The sequence below is a fragment of the Sphaerodactylus townsendi genome, linkage group LG04, assembly GCF_021028975.2.
Source record: "Sphaerodactylus townsendi isolate TG3544 linkage group LG04, MPM_Stown_v2.3, whole genome shotgun sequence".
In the NCBI taxonomy this organism is placed as follows: Eukaryota; Metazoa; Chordata; class Lepidosauria; order Squamata; family Sphaerodactylidae; genus Sphaerodactylus; species Sphaerodactylus townsendi.
Window position 1 is genome coordinate 44,717,093 of NC_059428.1, and position 14,078 is coordinate 44,731,170.

General features: G+C 38.0%; 1 protein-coding gene across 13 annotated transcripts in view; it reads left to right on the top strand.

The window, feature by feature from the left end:
• The window catches only part of BBX (BBX high mobility group box domain containing), a 133,523-nt gene that overhangs the window by 20,128 nt on the left and 99,317 nt on the right, over window positions 1–14,078 (top strand). Inside the window, exon 4 of one of the 13 annotated variants that reach the window (XM_048494805.1) lies at window positions 120–189. The exons of the other annotated variants lie outside the window; for them this stretch is intronic. The gene's annotated coding sequence lies outside the window, so the exon portion shown is untranslated. The remainder of the gene's footprint in view (window positions 1–119; window positions 190–14,078) is intronic. 13 annotated transcript variants of the gene reach the window in all.

A 14,078-nucleotide genomic window follows, 5' to 3' on the forward strand; every position in this document is an offset into this window, starting at 1 on the left:
GGAAATTCTTATTTCTCTAATGTTGGAATAAGTAGCTTAGCTAACTTCTGCTCTTTAAGGAAACTGAATACATTATGTAAGTATGTTTGAAATTAATTCGGGCATATATTTCTTCTTAGGACTTCTTGATGCCTTAGTATTTGAAGGAGGACGCTGATGGACTTTTGAAGAAGCAAAGTAACTTTTGAGGTTATTCATATTTATAGCTGTCTTCCTTTGCACCTGACTTGTGTTGTTTTTGTGTAACTATTGTGCTATTTCAGGTTCTCCAGATAGGACAGGGAAAGCAGTTGCTTAGCACTTCAAACACTAGACTCAAAGAAATTATCCACTAATTGTGAATAAGAAGAAATAAATATTTAGTGTACAAAAACATGATACCTATTGTTTCAGTAGTCATTTTATATTAATTATGCAGTCATCTACCTTTACCTAGTATTTTTTGGACCAAGAAAGAGTACTCCACTTTTAATGCAGCCTCTTAAGCAATTTTGGACATCGTTGATATTATCTTATTCCTTAACATTAATTGTTTCAGGGAGATCAACTTTGTGATGCTGATGGATACTTGCAACTATCTAGCTTAAATCTTAGTACCCTCAAAGATACTGCAGATTAATTATTTGCTTCATTTTAATGGTCAAGCTAAGCTACCACTTATAAAGATCTAAGGATACTGTGCTTTCTTGAGGAAAACAGGTTTCTGCATGATGTAGCATTAAAATCTATCAATCCGCATTTTGTTCCTTTTACATCATAACAGCTAAAATTCCCAGTGCGTCATGATTTCATTTGATGAAGAATATGGATAGTGATACCAAAAACTCTCAATGATAATATTATAGAAGGCAGGTTGGCGATGTTCAGATTTGTTGGCCTGGAAAAGAGATATTGAAAGGAAGACAAAATGCTTCGTTGTGTATAAACAGATTGGCCATGGTGGCAAGGGCTGATGGGCATTGTAGTCCATGAACATCTGGAGAGCCGCAGGTTGCAGACCCCTGGTCTGGGATATTCTCATCAAAAGAATATTTGTCTTTATTGTCCCCAGAACCACCAATATACTGACTTTTATCTTCTTTTACTCAGTACACCTTGTTTTGTTCATAGGTGGCTGAGGCAATGAGTTCCAAACATCTTTTGTATATTGTTTATGAGAATAATTTTTTCTCATGTTTCTTTTAAACTTTGACATTTTTGTGGCATACCTTCTGATGTACTTGTAAATTCTTACGATGTATCATTTCAATGCTAAACATAGAATTTATAATAGATTATGATTTTTGTGATTTGCAATCATTAGCTTGCATTTTAAGGTGAAGGAGAATTTGGAAATGAGATGAAAATATTTTGGCAGGGTTTTTTTTGGGGGGGGGGAGCTGAAATTCTAATGTTACTGTCTGTCCACTTTGAGCAGGTAGTGTGTCCTTAATTTTCAGAATTAGTAGTAGTGGATCAGAAAGTATATCTTCCAGTCTTGCTTGGCTAGAGAATGTTGTTTGTTTGCGTCTTTCTGAGTTACGTAAAGCAGTGTGTTCATCCTGGTGTGAAGGCAAGAGAACAAACCGCGGTTTGTTTTGACATCCAAATTAAGCATAATAATAAACAAGCAAAACGAAGTCTTCAGTTTTCCAGCTGCAAGGGAGAAAAAAGACCTCCTGGCTTGTTCTCAGTATGAACAGCCCACAGTTTGTTCATAACGATTGAATGTACTTGGTATGTGTGAAATAATATATGGAAGATACAGTTCCTTTATCAGCTGTGAAAAAGGCAGCTGTGAAAAAGGCAAACTCTATGCTGGGGATAATTAGGAAAGGAATTGAGAATAAAACTGCAAAGATTGTCATGCCCTTATATAAAGCTGTGAGTCATGAGCCGCTTGCCGGAGTACTGTGTTCAGTTCACAATTGCATACATCTCAAAAAGGATATTGAAGAGATAGAAAAGAAGTGCAGAGAAAGAGGCGGCGAGGATGATTAGAGGGACTACCTTTGCTTCCTTATGAGGAAAGGCACCAGCGTTTAGAACTCTTGCCTAGTTTGGAGAGGAAGGCGTCCTGAGGGGGATATGATTGAAGTCCTATAAAATTATGCATGGGGTAGAAAATGTTGACAGAGAGAAATTTTTCTCTCTTTCTCACAATACTAGAACCAGGGGGCATTCATTGAAAATGCTGGGGGGAAGAATTAGAACTAATAAAAGGAAACACTTCTTCACGCAACGTGTGATTGGTGTTTGGAATATGCTGCCACAGGAGGTGGTGATGGCCACTAACCTGGATAGCTTTACAAAGGGGCTTGGACAGATTTATGGAGGAGGAGAAGTCGGTTATGGCACCTACCAATCTTGATCCTCTTTGATCTGAAGTTACCAAATACCTTAACAGTCCAGGTGCTGCAGGAGCAACAGCCATACAGAAGGAGCCATTGCTCACATCCTCACCATGTGAACTCCCAAAAGGCACCCTGGTGAGCCACTCACGAGTAACTTGAAGGCTAGACTAGATGGACTCTGGTCTGATCCAGCTGGCTTGTTCTTATGTTCTTATGTTCTTTATCTTTAATATGTTTTGGTAGATCATGTGGCTTTTTTGCCACTGTGTGACAAACTGAACCTGCAAAGATCTCCTCTTCTGAATGGCTAATAGTGTCTTTGTGCATCTGGTCATCCTGAAGGGAGAATGTGAAAGCAGACCTATGCCAGTTTTTAAAAAGGAGCAGCAGTTTAAAAGGGCCTCATTTTGAAAACATGCATATTTTTTTCAAATACAGGATATTATTTAAAACCAGTTATTGCTTCCATTTGAAGCTTCTTACTGTTAACCATATTGCTTCTTACTGTTACCATTATGTTAGGTGCAGGCTTTCATATTTTACCAGGGTTAACACTAAACTGAGCTAAGCCCTGCTGTCAGAAAGTGTGTCCTGAAATACAGCAGCAATACCTTCTTGCTACCTTGCAAAGAAATAATCTGCCTTCATCTTTGTTTGGTTCATCTGTAAAACTTAACCATGGTTAACATAAGATGGGACCGTTATTCATACAACATTCTCTTAATAATCTTATTCTTAATTTGAGAATTTAGTATAGTACTGATATGGTAGTAAAGCAGTGCATGTGTGTGTAATGTGCTGTCCAGTCGCAGCCGATTTATGGTGACCCCCATAGGGTTTTCAATGCAAGAAACTAAGGCTCATTCCGCACATGCAGAATAATGCACTTTCAAACTGCTTTCAGTGCTCTTTGAAGCTGTGCGGAATAGCAAAATCCACTTGCAAACAGTTGTGAAAGTGGTTTGAAAACGCATTATTTTGCGTGTGCGGAAGGGGCCTAAGAGAGGTGGTTGGCCCTTGCCTCGCTGTATATGGACACCCTGCTATTCTTTAGAAGAAGAGAAGAGTTTGGATTTATATCCCCCCTTTCTCTCCTGCAGGAGACTCAAAGGGGCTTACAATCTCCTTGCCTTTCCCTCCTCATAACCAACACCCTGTGAGGTAGGTGGGGCTGAGAGAGCTCTGAGAAGCTGTGACTAGCCCAAGGTCACCCAGCTGGCGTGTGTGGGAGTGTACAGGCTAATCTGAATTCCCCAGATAAGCCTCCACAGCTCAGGCGGCAGAGCTGGGAATCAAACCCGGTTCCTCCAGATTAGATACACAAGCTCTTAACCTCCTACGCCACTGCTGCTTTAGTGGTCTTCCGTCCAAGTACTAACCAGGGTTGACCCTGCTTAGCTTCTGAGAACTGACAAGAACAGGATAGCTTAGACCATCCAGATTTTGGGTGTGTGTGTGTGTAGATAATTTAGGCAGAGCTAACCAGGTAGTTCTAATTGCTGCTGTTTGCTTCCTAAAAACCATGGATGAATTCCAGGCTTCAGACATCAGAAGTCTTAAGTCTAGTTCGTAACTGCTGGTACCTTCTACCTATTTCCCAGGATTAAAGCACATTACTCTGCAACTTCTGTGCTACATTAAAAAAGCAAATCTGTTGATATATGTTAGACTCTTCAAAAATGGAGATAGCTAAAGTTTGTTACAAAAAAGTTTCCATGACAAATCTGTTTTGTTGTGAATAGCACATTCCAAAGCACACAGCTTTTGACTGAAATTTTCCATGCTTGACTCCTCTTTTAGAGCCCCTTGATCCATGAGAGTGAATAATAAATATTACCAAACTTGTCATATTGGTACTGACTTTTTAAAAAGTACCTGAAACAATCCTTGTGTACAATTCACAAGGGTAAGATGCTTCTGGGGAAAGGTGTATTGGTTAAGACTATACCTCTGTCTGAGCCTGTAGTTGCATTAACTTGGTCAAACCTGTATTCTTGCAATTGTACTATGATTTAGAGACATAGTTGTGAAGTTTTCAATAATGACTTAGGATTTCAGCTAAATTATACTACGAAAATGCTCATGTTAGCCAAAAGCTTGTATTTTAAAACAAGAGAAAGAACCTATGATTCTACTTAGTATTTAATAGGTATTTTTCTATTGCATTGACTTACCAGTATTAAAAGAATGGGGGGAAATCCAGAGAAGAGCCACCTACTTGTCAAAAAACAGGCAGCCTTGATGGTGCCTTCAAGATTAACATTTTTTTGGTGGCATAAACTTTGTCAGATGCTGTGGATCATAAACATTTGTTACAATAAATTTGTTAACCTTTGCAGTGCCATAAGACTCCTTATTGTTTTGGCCACACCAGACTGACATGGCTGCCCCTCTGAATACTGTCAAAGAGTTTTGAGAATTAGACATGAGAAAAAGGCGTAGCCTCACATTGTGTGTTCCAATACTTCAAAATTCTGTTATAAAAATATTTTTCAGAAGTCAAAGGATTTATAATTAATGTTTGGATGTATAAAGCAATTGCACTTAAACAGTTTTTTAACTGCACTACATGTGGAGGGAGAGAAGAGAAAAGGAAGAAAATATTTTGATAAGAATTGCAAACTGATAAAATAGCTGTTAGGTTACAAGTCTGTGCATACTTAACGAGGAGTAATTCTTAACTGGACAGAATGTTTTAATTTTTTTGAATAATTTAATTTAAATGTATAGGGTAGGATCCATGCTAAATAGGCAATTACCATTGATTATTCCTTTTCTCCTGCAGCCTCTCTCCCATGATGTTAATTAGGTGATTAAAAACTTCATAATTTAAAAAATCCTAATATAATTAAAAAGTAATTATCCTTAATATTTGAAATTCCAAGCCATAAACTACTGTGAGAAAAAAAATAGAACTTATATGTATAAAAGGGTAGGAGAAAACCCCAGCATCTTTCACCCAAAATTTAACTTTGCTGCAACTTCAATCATACCAAATATGCAATTCTAATATTCCTCACATATTGCCACGTTAATTATTCTGTTTTTACAATTTCAGAATTAGTAAAATTAAGCTCAAAGACAGAAATCTCTACCAACTTCCCCTCCCCCACAAATAGAATTAAGATTCTACCTCAGCTGCTTTACAATTTAAACTGCAAAACTAGCAGTTCCTCTGTGGGATAGCACACAATTTTTTTTCTGTTTTCCAGCATAGACCCTTCTGAGCAAATTAGGCATATCTATGTTGGAATGTTTTCATTTTTCAAAAGCCCACAGACTTGAAATTACTGAGTTAGGCTGTAATCACTTGGTGGGGGGGAAAGAGGAGCCAGAACTTCCCAAAAATTACACTAATTCCAATTAAACAGCAGTTGTAAGATTTCATAACTTTGCACAATCAGTAATCTGATTCAGTTATACAGTTATAAACTAACAGATTTTATTTCTTTGGTTGCAATTAAGTAGCCATTTAAAACCAAAGTCTTGAATTTCAAAATCTAAGACATTTTAGCATACATCATCAGAGCTGTCCTAAATTGAGCTATACTACTCAAACTCCCTTAAGTCACTGGCTCATTTAGTCTGTGGAAATAAATTCAAGGAGAATTATGCGCTTAATTCTTATTTATGCAAGTACCTAATGAGTAAATTGCTAGAGAGGTTGACATGAGTGGTTTATCCAGACTGATATCCTGTCTGGAACAGCATCAGGTATGGAATGCTTCAAAGAAAGCAATCATAGCAACTAGGAAATGACTCATGATATGTTGTTCACATCAAACTTCTAGCAACTAGAAATTTGGGGATACCTTCAGAATGAGTATACAGTTCATTTAAAGTATGACTGCTAGCTGTTCATGCCTTCCAGGAGGCATGTGTCATTGGATTTCAGTTGTGATCTTAATCATGACACTATCCAGGAGCAATGAGTTTCACAAGCTAAAGTTGTGTATTGTTTACAAAAGCTTTGTTTACACCTATTGCCAAAATGAGATCATTTAATTTTTGTGCTGTTGTGAGAAGCTTGTTCATGCAGACTAGAAATGTATGACAGGAGCAATTAATATTATTTTGCACTAGACAGGGAAGGATTGAATGTTTGTATCCAGTGCCTCACTGGAGTGTTCCTCAATGATGGCTACAAATTTAATTCATAATCCATTTGTAACTTTTCTCATCAGAATTTCTTTACTAGAACAGATGGATAATATGGTGACATCTCATGGGTAAAAGGGATGATATACCTGAATAAATAAATACAGAGATTGTGCCCTGTTAATTGTCCGCCTATGCCGTCTTCTCTGGATGCCTAATGAATATGTTGAGACCAGTTTTGAGAAATCCCATAGTTCAGCCTGTTTCCAACTGTTATTTCTTCCTTCCTTCCTTCCTTCCTTCCTTCCTTCCTTCCTTCCTTCCTTCCTTCCTTCCTTCCTTCCTTCCTTCCTTCCTTCCTTCCTTCCTTCCTTCCTTCCTTCCTTCCTTTCTTACTTACTTACTTACTTACTTACTTTCTTACTTACTTTCTTACTTTCTTACTTTCTTACTTTCTTACTTTCTTCCATTATGGGACTCAAAGGAACTTACAATGTTATCCTATCTTCCATTTTATTCACACAACCCCAAAGGCAAGTTAAACTAAGAGGTGGATGATTGGTCCAAGACTGGTCCAGATTGGCAGACCGGATATTAAAACCTGGTCTTCCGGATGCTAGTCTGACACTCTAACCAAAGTGTCACTATGTCTGAAAGTGTTGTGCCATATTTCTGAATACTGCAACTCCACAGGCATGTAAGAGATTCTACTTATCACAAAAGATGGCTTCCTCAAGAGTTTTGTGCAACAGGAATCTCAGCTTCACAGTGGCCTTTCTTTGATCTTTTGATCTAGTGGAAAATCAATTGTATGTCAAAGATTGTAGCTATAGAGTTTCTGTGGAAGAGGAGGTCAATTGTAAAAGAGAAGGCCTTAAGTGGTCTGGGACCCTCATACCTTAGGGACCGCCTAACCCTATATTGCCCAAGAAGGTCACCTTGTTCCTTGGAATGGGAACTTCCTTGTGGTCACCAGCCCTAGGGACATTAGGCTGGCCTCGACCAGAGCCAGTACTTTCTCCAGCCTGATGGAATACTCTGTCTGCTGACAACAGTTCCCTGCAGGGCCTTGTCCAATTTCACAGGGCCTGTAAGACAGGGATTTTCTGCAGGGCCTTTAGTTGAGGCCATCCACTTACTCATTGGTATAACATCAGTCACTGGCCTCCCACTCATTGGTATAACATCAGTCACTTACCTTCAACAGTCTATTGGACCATTGTTGTAAATATCTACTATTTAGAATAACCCCTTCTTATTATGTTGGTTCTCTGGATCAATTTATAGGCTGAAGGTAATTATCACCATAGGTATGTAAGGGGATAGGGATGGTTAACCTTATTTTAAAGCTGACTTTATTTATTGGGGGTTTTTTGTATGTATTTATTGGTTTTGTATGTAAGCTGCCCTGAGCCTGGCTGTGACCAGGGATGGGTAGGGTATAAGTTTAATAAAATTAAAAACTAAAAAAAACCCTTTAAAAATCATTACTATGGCCTACTCTCCTTTTGACTTCATCTTGTTTACTGCTGAAATCAGCCAGTACACTTCCACGTGAACTGGTTGTCTGAAGGGGGGTGGAGGGTTGAGCAGCAGTCAGAGACAGTGCTGTGCAGCCTCCAGTGAGGTTTCAAGCGGCATGAGAAAAGGGAAACATTTTTTAAAACCCAGCTGCCTGAAAGAATCCTATCAGGAAGACTGATTATGCCACACTTTTTGGTGGCATAAGTTGACTGCCAGCGTAGGGGGTGTTCCCGGGCTGAAAGTCTGCCCCCAGGAAAGCTCTTAGAATGCCAGTGCAGCCTCCATGCCACTTTGCCCAGCTTTAATGGCACAAGCGCCACCCTTCCACCACTTCCAATGTGGCTTTACCCACCTCCTTTGCATTGCAGTTAATTTCATGTTTTGACAAAATCCTGTGAGTCTCTTGGAATGGTGATCTACAGTAAAAACCTTTCACATTTATACAAATCTTATTCAACATTGTAAAAAATTAGTTGGAATGCTTCAAAGACTGTTTTTACAATAATAATTTGTTGAAGTTAAGTGTTAAACCTGATTTTTCTTATCAATTCATACTGTGTCAGTATTTGTGACTAGCATTTTTATGAATAGTTTATATAATGGCTGATCTGCATCATAAGTTATTAACATTCTTAAGGAGGGGATACACTGAGCAGCACACAGCTACCATCATTTAGGCCAATGCTTGATAATCCCCAGATACCCGATCACCATGGTGCCAGAAAATCTCATTCTCTATTGGTGGAATAGGGAGGACAGGACTTTGTTTGACCATCACGAAGGATGTATTTGTGGAAAGGGGATTGTAATGTGGAGGGGAGCTGGTAGAGATCCAGTGAAAAAGCTGATTAGATCCAACCTGAAGCTTATTTATCATTTCACTTTAGAATGTTTTGTTCTATGACATAAAAATAAACGTTTATTAAGTTATTGCTTGTTTATATGTAAACTTAACTTTATAGCATTCTTGGGGCAGTGAATTTTCTTAGGCTGTTGCTTTCTATATTGGCTCCAGTATATGTGAAAATAAATTGTTGATACCAAATGCATTCCAGAATCTCGTTCCATGGCACAGATCGGAAGTACCATGTTAATTCTTAAATAATTTCCAGCAATGAAAATGAATTTAACAATTAAAAATGAATTTAACAATTGAAAGCCTTCGACAATACAATTAAAAGCAGTTTTCCTACTTGCTGACCTTTTTAGGTGTAAACTCTTGCGATTCAACAGTTGTGTTTTGCCTTGCTTTTTATGTGTATGTCATTGGTCTATATCAGTGATAGCAAATCTTTTCAAGACCGAGTGCCCAAATTGCAACCCAAAACCCACTTATTTATCACAAAGTGCCAACACGGCAATTTAACCCGAATACTGAGGTTTTAGTTTAGAAAAAACAGTTGGCTCTGAGGCATGCTTTATTCGGGAGTAAGCTTGGTGGTAGTTGGTGGCTTTGCTTTGAAGCAACCGTGCAACTCTTCCAACGGTGAATCACGACTCTAGGAGGGTTTACTCAGAAGCAAGCTTCATTGCCAGCAACTGAGCTTACTCCCAGGTAAAGGATCGCGCTTTAGTTCTTTGCATGAAAATCAGTGGAGTTTAACAGCGCTTAACAGGGTTACCTACACTGCTTCCCCAAAACTAGCTCTTAGGTTTAATGCTAATAATCGAGCCCAACGGCCCAGGCCAGCCTAGATGTGAAGGGGGGGTGACTCTGTTTGCGCGTGCCCACAGAGAGGGCTCTGAGTGCCACCTCTGGCACCCATGCCATAGGTTCTCCATCACTGGTCTATATGAATATGAATTAGAGTAGAAATTTGGACCCAGCAATTATAAATCTCCCATTTAAGTGTTAAGCTTCAAAATTTGGAAAATGTGCTCTGGTATTCCATTTCCTGCCTAGTAATTTTTTGCATAGCTTCAAATCAGATTTGTATGTTTGTGTTCACAAGTGTGATCCTTTGGTTTTGACAGAGAATTCTGCTGGCCATTTCTACTGAAGATATTGTCAAATATTTATTTATTATATTTTATGTTACTATATTTATACTGGCCATTCCTGGCCAAAGTTGGGCTCAGGTGGCTTACATACAGAATAAAACCACAATATCTAAAATATTATATAAATTAACTCTAAAACCTAATATCTATGATGGCAGACTACCCAATAAAAGATCCCAGCCTAAGACACAATTTCTTCTCTATTATTGGGGAAGGCGGAGAGAGGTGCATAAGTTGGAAATGTGCAAGGTGGAATTGAACAGGATTGCAAAAATGGCAATAACTTAAGAGTGATGTAAAAGATGGGAGGCCAGCTTTCCAGTTGGAACAAATTGGACTGACGGATGGCCTCAACCAAACACCCAATGGAACATCTCTGCCTTGCAGGTCCTACAAAATTGATCCCACAGAGCCTTGATGTCAACTGACCAAGTTCCACCAGGCTGGAACCAGAGCCATATATATATATAAAATTTTTATTGATATTTTGGATTGTTACAGATTTATCTTATACATCTTTATATTTCATCCTCCATATTCTTTTACCCCCTTCCCCCCCTCCCTCCTCCCCCCTTCTTCTTTTCTTCTTTAAATGTGCAGCAGGTCCATTCTTTCTACTCTTCCAGTTTTCTTTTGTGATTCCAATTTTGTTTAACCAGTCTTTGAATTCAGTCCAGATCCACTTCATATCTTTTTGTTTTTCTTGCCATATTTGGTTTCTTGACATTATTTCAAAAATTTCTAGTTGTATTTGTTCCCACATATATTCCAACCATTTCTGTATTGTCCAGATTCTTTTGTCCTTGCACCCTAATGCTATTACTGCATGGGCCGCTCTGATCATAAGTTTAAATAGCATTCTCTTTCTTTGTTCTATTATTGTATAATCCAGTATGCCTATAAATAATAGATCTATATTTATCTTTATTTTTACATTCACATATTTTTCCATATACATTGTAACATTTCCCCCCATATATATATATATTGATATAATAATAATTGTATATAGTTATCCGAAAAGATCTCTGAAAAATGATCAAATGGTGTTCAGAATTAGTTTTGCTGTTTTCGATCTATCTAATCCACTGTAAAAGTACCATTTCATGAACTATGTTTCGGGTGTGCTATACTGTATATAGAACACTTATTTTATTTTAAAAGCCCAACTTTTAAAACAGTTTTGATACAGAATAAAATAAGAAACCATAGTCCAGATACATATTCATTCAGGTGCATAGCTTTGCAATACCATATAATGTACAGCATCCTGCAAGATGTACCTATGTGGGGGGGAAAGTTTACTTAATATGCTATGTAAAAGGGCTAAGCCTCATAATTAAAAAAAACACAAATGAAATTTAATTAACCAGTAATTTATGACTTGTTATGTTATATTTTCAGATACAAATGAATTTAATAGTAAAATTGGTTAAGACAAATGTCTCTTCAGGCATGAGAAACCTCAAATAAGATCTTTTTCTGAAGGTGAAATTTACCTTTTTTTTGTGAAGCCAGAGTTAATAAAGTTTTATTTTTATTTAAAGAAAAATTAGATGGACAGGTTGTTCATAAGGCAAGTGTATCATGAAGGAGACAAAAACATAAAATTACTGCTTACATAAGAATGGTTTAGTCCTTGAAGAAGGCTTGGCCCAGCCAACAGGATGTTAAAACTGATGGTGGTGGTGATGATGAGGTTATAATCTGGAAAGGGTGGAGAGAAAAGCAGTTTTCTGACATATTTACTTGTAATTTAAAATTCACTGTAACTTTTTAAATGAAATCTTTAAAACTGTACTTTAATTTAGTTGTAAGTATGCATACTAATTAGAACTTCTTGGTAAATTCTGTTTTACAACAGCCTTAAGAAGTCCCATGCGGTTGTGCGTTTGAAGGTTGACTTCTAGGTAGTAATTAAGGGTTCATGAAACTTATGCCAGGATGGGTAGTTTTAAATGTGTGACTGTAAGTAAATTCCTAGATGTTGTGGTTTTGAAGGATGTTGTAAAAACATGCTGGTGAGTGTAGCAGGTACAGAGAAGCATACTTGACAGACCCAGGGGCCTAGAGTTCTGTTGTCTACCATAACATCTTGGTCCTCTCTCTTGTAACTACTTAAGTATTCCAACCATTCTTCATGCCCAGTCTCCATACCATTTGCTATTTTCTTCTTTCTGCTTGTGATTCTAGCGTCGCCTTTAAAAATTCCAAGCAGAATAAATTACTGAATGCCAATGTATTTAATTGTTTTGACACGCACAGTGCTGAGCATAGAATGTAGACTGTCTTGGTGTCCACAAATCCTGTCCTCATCAATATGGCACTCCAATGAGCAATCCTTGCATTTTGTTTATTCCTGTAGGTTAGAGGACCAAGCTTTTTCCTTTACAATACGTAGGTGACTTTCTTCTTGGGCATTGTCTATTCCGGCTACATTTTAGAAAAAATATCTACTATTGCTTTATTAGTTTCTACGTTCTGTTTGCCAGTAAGTATGTTAAATATTTGAAAAGTAGGGGGAACTTTGCCAAATGCAAACCTACTAATTTCCTCTTATTTTTTCTCATGCTTTAAACTACTACTTCCCTCTTATTCAATTCTGGTTTCCTTTTTATGTGGTGCTTTAAGCAACGTTGGGGATTTTTCCCCCCAGAGTGCTACACAGTATGTCCTTGCCTTTTTTTTTTTTTTTTGAAGTTTCCACAGAATACCATGCTCTTTCCAAGTGTAGACTGTGGGGTTCCTGGGGCTTTCCCTTCTAACTCAGAGCAAAGAAAAACCTTTCCTTTTTCCCAGCTGAACCGCTTGCCAGCGGTAGGCAGAGCACTCGTGTGAAAGATTGTCTGCAGCCAAACCAGAGAGGAATGGAGGTTAGTGCCACTTGCAAAATTGCAACATTGAACCCTGGCATCCTTGCCCCTTTTAGCTCTTTAACAGGACATTAAAAATAATCTGGCATAGCTGTGAGTCACCCATCGGGTTTTGGTGGTAGGTGCCAGACTGTGGTGGAAGGCCTTGGCTAGATTGTCACAGGTCATCTCTTTTGCACCAACACAACCAACAGGAAGGGGGTGCTGCCAGCAGAAAGCAGTATGGAGATAAGGCATGTAAATGCCTCAGTCCTACTTACTGCTGCTTGCCCAGTGTGAGGCAGCTTTTACCATGCCTGTGTGAAAATAGCCTAAATTGAACAAGAATCTGTGCTAAAATTTCAGAACAGGGTATACTGTTGTTCTCTTTAAATCACTGTTTCCTTACAAAATAAAAATACATTTCACTCTAATGTTTTTAAAACAATATTTTAAGTGTAAAAAGTTAAAACTTTTTTAAAAAATTGATTTTTTTTGTTTTTAATGGTCTCATATAATGGCCTTACATTTTCCTTCTTCTAAAAGTGCTTGCAGTGTACACCTTGTGAACTTTAATTGGTCAGTGCACATTGAATTGGGTCCTCGGGTGCTTGTTTGAACAGAAGGAGAAGAGACCCATGTTCCTTTAAATTTCTAGTTTGAGCTGTAGTTCTCTGCATAACGGCCCCAGCTGATTCTGAGGGTTCTTCCAGTTTTCAGGGACAGCTTTCTAAGGGGGACTTGCAGAAAACTGGGGAGACAGGAAGGACCTGTTCTCATAAGTGGAGCTCTGCTTAGCATTACTTGGATCAAACCCCTTGGCCTTTTCCTTTGACTAATGCAAACATTTTGTTGGATTAATTCTGTTTGGTTTGTGAAGGCTTAGAGGCTTGAAGATAATTTGGAACCATCAGTTATGAAAGTTGTGGATAATCCAAATGAATGAGAATGTTCATATGATGCAGTTGGAAGGATTTATCAATATAGTCTAACTGATTAATCATCTTTGTGTGATGTCTTACTGCAAGAGGCTATTGTATTCACATCTAGTAGATCATGTTGTTACTTACCTTAAGTGATTTGGTCTCACATATATTTTAGGATTGAATTCGAAACATTGCCAGAAGACTGAGGATGGTAGAGAGGAACTTTATTAGATTTCTCCTCATATTGGCTAATTTTTTTCCTGGCTGTGTGGCTGTATTCTGGTAGTTTTTGCTCTTAACTTTTCACCCACATCTATGGCTGGCATCTTCAGAGGCAAGTCAGG